We start from the raw sequence: 6,063 nt of genomic DNA, 5'->3' as shown, positions 1-6,063 counted from the left end.
TTGCTTTTTTAATATTGTATTGCTGCCTTTTAAATAAATAAATATATCTTTATAAATTTTTTTGAAAACTCGGCAAAACTTAAAAAGCATCATTTTAGGACATATATCTATACTGTGACAAACCCACATAAAAAAAGCTATGCAGAAGATCTCTACATTATTGAAAACATTCTATTACTTGAATTGGGTGGTAGGTTCAAGAACATTCACTATACCACTATATTTCATAGTATTCATATGCTATTTATATAATGTCATTGTACTAGAAATTTTTAAAAAGTAATAAAATATAAAAGTAGATGAAATCTTTGCATGTCTCAATGAATACATCTAAAATATCTTAAATAAAAAAGCATGATTCCATTTTTACATAATAACAATACTGACACAGATATATATTCCATGATCATACATGTGTATAAAATTATAAAACATAAAATGGAACACTCTAAATTCATGATAATGGCTACCTTTATTTTTCAATGTTAAGAGAGAAAGTAGATGAGATTTGGTCCAGGTTCCAATGAAATTTGAAATTTTCTGTAATAATTCCCTTAACTAAAAAAGCAATTTCCAAGTACAATATAATACTTAAAATAATTACTTATTAATAGCAGTTACATAGTATTTCCAACAGTATTCTTAAAATTTTATTCTTCACAATTAAAATGATAATAAATTAAAGAACTTACGAAATAGTGACAAGTCTTGAGCAGGGTTCCTAGGCTTGGAATTCTTTGTTTTTCTGATACACCTCTGTCTGTGTGTATCTCCCATGAGCACTTGTTTAAAAGTCATGATTCTTTAAAAATCTCTCTGATTTGTGACAATTTTAAAATTTACTTTATATGAGTATAATTCATCTGATTATTATTTTTAGCACTTGCCTGCTTTCTGGCTGAACTGTGGTCTTTTTACTTTTTATTTGTTGAACTCTTTATTTAGGGGAGCACTAAGCCTTTGACTGTAATGTAAATTAAAAATGTTATCTCAAAAATAATAAGTAAAATATATTAATTTAAAAAATAGACAAATCCCACAGAAAAGGATCTTTCAAATATTTCTTTACTCCAAACAGTTTGGCAAACTGAACATATTAGGAATTAAAATCTAGGAACCAGTGCCAACCCAAGTTATATGGGAGCCTGAGGCAGAAGAAAAAAAAATCTGATTTGCTTATCATGTTTGCATGCTAAATTTTGATATTTTGTTCTATGAATTCATCCAAAATAACTTAAATAAAAAAGTGTTATTCTTTTTTTTTTTTTTTTTTGACAGGCAGAGTGGACAGAGAGAGAGACAGACAGAGAGAAAGGTCTTCCTTTTCCGTTGGTTCACCCCTCAATGGCCGCTACAGCCGGTGTGCTGTGACCCGCACACTACGCTGATCCAAAGTCAGGAGCCAGGTGCTTCTCCTGGTCTCCCATGGGGTGCAGGGCGCAAGCACTTGGGCCATCCTCCACTGCACTTCTGGGCCACAGCAGAGAGCTGGACTGGAAAAGGGGCAACCGGGACAGAATCCTGTGCCCCAACCGGGACTAGAACCCAGTGTGCCAGCGCTGCAGGTGGAGGATTAGCCTATTGAGCCACGGTGCGGCCCTAAGAACTATTTTCAATACACACATATCGGGGTATAGATAGCTCTTTCATGTGCTGATTTCATTTACCTTGGGTAAATCCAAGGAGTGGGATGGCTGGGTCATATGGTAGGTCTATATTCAGATTTCTTAGTAATCTCCATACTGTCTTCCACAGTGTTTACCTTTTTTTTTTTGATCCATTAAGTTTTTTATGTTGCTTTTTCATAGCTTATTATCTGTTATTTGCATAATTTCTTAATGTTTACTGGGTTCATAATGTGCACATTTCACCTAATGAAGTTACTATGAACTAGTATTTTCAACCATTTTCCTGCACTACATGAACCTTAGAGATCTTTAACTCCAGTTGGCAACTCCCATGTTTTTAATTTTAAATACCATATTATTATTACTATGATATTAATATTTTTAAATGGCCAATATAAATTTGTACTTATCCATATATTTATCATTGTATTTGCTGTTCTTTGATGTTATATTTTTGTGTTCACAGTTGCATAACAACCCCTAAACTAGTTGGAGGAGCTGCTGTAGAAGCCACAAACCTGGGTCTGATCACCCTCTACAGAGAAAGCCAATCACTGAGTCGGAGTGGGAGAAGCAAGTAGGCGTTTATTTACAAGGAGCAGGGCAGCTGTTGCTTAATCTCCAGGATCCCTGAGGACTGGAGTTTCTTGTAGATTGAAATTGGGGCTAAGCAGTGCACGTGCAGCTCACATCCAGATTCCTGATTGGTCCATGATGTTAATAACCTTCCTTTGATAGGGCAGCAATGCTGTGCTGTTTAGGGAATTTTTTATAATGGACAAGCGGGCTTCAGTAGATACTCTGCCCCAGACCTGGAATTTCCCTGCCTGGCACTGCAATTCCCTCAAAAACAAAAAAAAAAAAAAAAAAAAAAAAAAAAAACAAAACAAAACAAAACAAAACACCTCTTTCAGACAATACTGGCTAATAGCATCCTATCTATTGCAGAAGCAAATGAGTTCTCAAGTTTAGTGAATAGAACTTTATTAAGGCCAGCTGTACCACTCCCTCAATTCAATGAATTCCTTTGATAAGTGGTTAATCCTAAGTACAGGTTGGGCTGAGGGGCAGGTGAGATGTTAAGTCTGCCTTTACATTAGGGCCATTCACTGGAGGCTTGGCCTCATGTTTAATATTTATTTTAGTACAAATCTGAATGTGGTAAGTCCTGTGTGTGATAAATGTGTGTGTCATAATGTCTTCTTTTTTAAAGATGTATTTATTTGAAAGGCAGAGTTACAGAGAGGCATAGGTAGAGAGAGAGAGAGAGAGAGAGAGAGAGGTCTTCCATCTGCTGCTTCACTCCCCAGATGGCTACAACAGCTAAAGTTACAGTGATCTGAAGCTAGGAGCCAAGAACTTCCTCCAGGTCTCCCATGTGGGTGCAGGGACCCAAGGACTTGGGGCATCTTCTACTGCTTTCCCAGGCCACAGCAGAGAGCTGGATAGAAGTGGAGCAGCTGAGACTAAGACCAGTGCCCATATGGGATGCCGGCACTGCAGGCAGTGGCTTTACCTGCTACACCATAGCGGCAGCTTAGAAAAATTATTGGTTAGAATATTCACAAATATATTCTTTTGTCTCCTGTTCTCTTGCTCTCTCTCTGTCTCTTATTTTTCTAGGATGTCAATTACATGTTAGATACTATCACCATGTCCCATGTCTCATATATAGTTATATGTATTTCCCTTTGTTCTTCTCTATGCCTTATTTTTTCTCTTTCTTACACTTACAACGTTACTTCTGATATTTTTTTAGAATAATTTCTTTGAGAAATCACTTTGGTAAATTTCTCCATCTTGTCATCCAATATCTTAGGCATGGAAATCTTTGTTCATTTACATCTGGTCTTAGGCGTTATAACTAGATAGATCATCAATGGGGTATCTCTATCATCCATTTCTCTTGGCTTTCAATAGTTTCAATCATTCATTGTTGTTTACTTATTCATTTCCTGAAGGTAAAAAAGAATAAAAGAGATAGTCAAGAAAGAAACAAGGAAGCAACAAAGCTTAGCTGGCCTATCTGGAAGTTAATTTAAGTTGCAAGAGGAAAAAGTAAAATTGACTGCAGCCATGTCTATTGAGTGGTTGATATTATGTGTAGAGTACAGAAACTCTGGGTAATGTTAATTTCCAGTAGAGAGGATTTGGATTTTACCTGTAGGTAATTATAGTAGGGATTACGCATCTTCATGTAATCAAGAAAAAGAGGCATCGAAGCTGGATTTCAAACTTTGTGAGAACTGTTCTATTTGTAGTGTGAAGTAATCCGAAGGAAGAGTATTTCCAGGGTTCGACTGAGAGCAAGGTTGTTCGTCTGGGCCCATTTGCCAGGCCAGGTCTTGAATACCAATGTTCATCTCCCTAGCGCCATGAGCCTGGCAAGAGCTCTGCTTAGCTTTCTGGCTTCTTAACTGATCCCTTATTCAGAGCTGCTCAACCTCTCATGCTGAAAATATTGGCAGTAAATACATTCTTCATGGAAAAAAGCACAGGAACTCCTGCTCAATGCCTTCCAGTTCTCTTTTCTCCAAAAAATCTGATCCTTCAACACCTGGCTATCCTGATAGCCCTCAACTCCATTTTTTTTTTCCTCCTAGCCTTATGAGACTTCTGAAAACTCTGTGCTTTAAAATGCAGCTTGATCTCTGGTCCAGTACCACTTACTAATTGGCAAGTGCCTTGAGGGGAAAGCAACAGAGAATGGTGAACTCACCTCAAAGTTTTGCTTTCCGCTTGGATCCTGCCCTTTCAAGTTCTTACTGCCTTTACCGCTCTCTGATTACTTCAAACAGGCCACTTGGGACTTTTTTGCGTCCATTTCTAATTTTTTTTGTTGTTGTTGAAGGAGGGTTGGTTTGCTCCAGCTACTCTCTCATAGTCATATAGCAAAAAGTAAAAGTACAATGTCTTAACAGAAAGAGTAAAACTCTTTGTCTTAAAAACCTGGCAGCACAGGGCCTCCACTCTTGCGTGACAACAATGACCACAGGCAAGTGACCCTGACTTTTGAATTTCTGTTACATGCTCTCCAGGTCTCCTCAATTATCTGAATACCAAGTGATCAACAAGAGTCAAAAGAGAAAAAGACCGATAACCACGCTCTGAGTGATGCTGACCCCGACTTGTGTCGCAGAAGAGAGCCTAAGGTGTGTGGGATAGTGTAGTCAAAGTAAAATGCACTGTAGAAGACTGTTGGGTGCAGACACACAAGGAAGACAATGTTTCAGTACGAAGCGGCAGAACAACTATGGAATGCTGCGAAGGCATCAAGGCAGCTCACCATGAACTCTTCACCTATACAGAGTGATGTAAATGCAACCGATGGCCTTGCAAAAAACCATTTTTAGTAGAATAATGGGGGTTTATGGCTGAATTGTGGTAGCTGAATGTGAATCAGTATGGGAACAAAAAGAAAGAAATGATTGTGGACAACTGGTTAATATGTTAGGGGCAGGAAGGCAAGAAAATGTGATAGAAAAACCCCCAAACTAGTTGGAGGGGCTGCACTATAACCTCCAAACTGGGCCCACTCACCCGACGCAGAAAGTCACCCACTGGGGCATAGTGGAAGAAAGGAGACATTGATCGCAACAGAGAGGGCAAGGGGCCAGGTAGCTCTTGATTAATTACTAGGCTCCCTGAGGAGTTAAGACAGTGACTCGCACAGTTCAAAGGTGTGGATGATAAGGAGGGGTGTGACCACCGGGTGTTCAGGTTCTCAGTGGGTCAGCGGTACTTGTGGTCTTCCTCACTGCTGGGTGATACTGTGTTCTTTACGAGAGCTTCAGTCAGCCTGGGGTTGGCATGCAGGGTAGTTCCTGCCCTGGATCTACAATCCACCCCTACCCTCACCTCCCATTATATCCCCCCAAAAAGAAGCTCATTGAGACAATGCTGGCCATCAAGATGTGAGTTACTGGAGGAAAAAATGACGTCATGCATTCAGGGAGAGCAGCTCCACTTCCAGGAGTCCGTGAGTCAGTTTCAGTCTCAGGCTGATTTGCAGTCCAGAGACAGGGCAGAGATACCTTCAGCGGAGGGAGAAAGGCTGGGAGCCCGGCGCCTGGTGGTATCCAGCATTGTATGGGGGGCTCTTTCAAAAAGCCAAGGGGGTCTTCAAAGAGTTCACGAAAAATACATTTCATAAACACACACACACACACACACACACACACACAAAAGCTCTGCATGGATTTTAAACGTTTTGGCATCCAAATGAACTTATCTTTTCATTCCATTTTCCATGGCATTTTCACACATGTGGGGTAGGGCAATGCAAGAGAGCAGTGGCCCTTTATCGCCTGCTGGGTACGCCTGGGACCTCCCACTTTCTCACAAGCCGAAATGCTTCAGAGACACTCCTCTTGAAGGCAAGGGAGATGAAGAGAGCTGGTCCACAGCTGTGGGCCTCAGAACAGGAGGAAATAAG

Source organism: Oryctolagus cuniculus, chromosome 2 (genome assembly GCF_964237555.1).
Source record: "Oryctolagus cuniculus chromosome 2, mOryCun1.1, whole genome shotgun sequence".
NCBI classification, from domain to species: Eukaryota; Metazoa; Chordata; class Mammalia; order Lagomorpha; family Leporidae; genus Oryctolagus; species Oryctolagus cuniculus.
The sequence above is the reverse complement of the archived record's forward strand: the minus strand, read 5'-3'. Positions refer to the sequence as shown.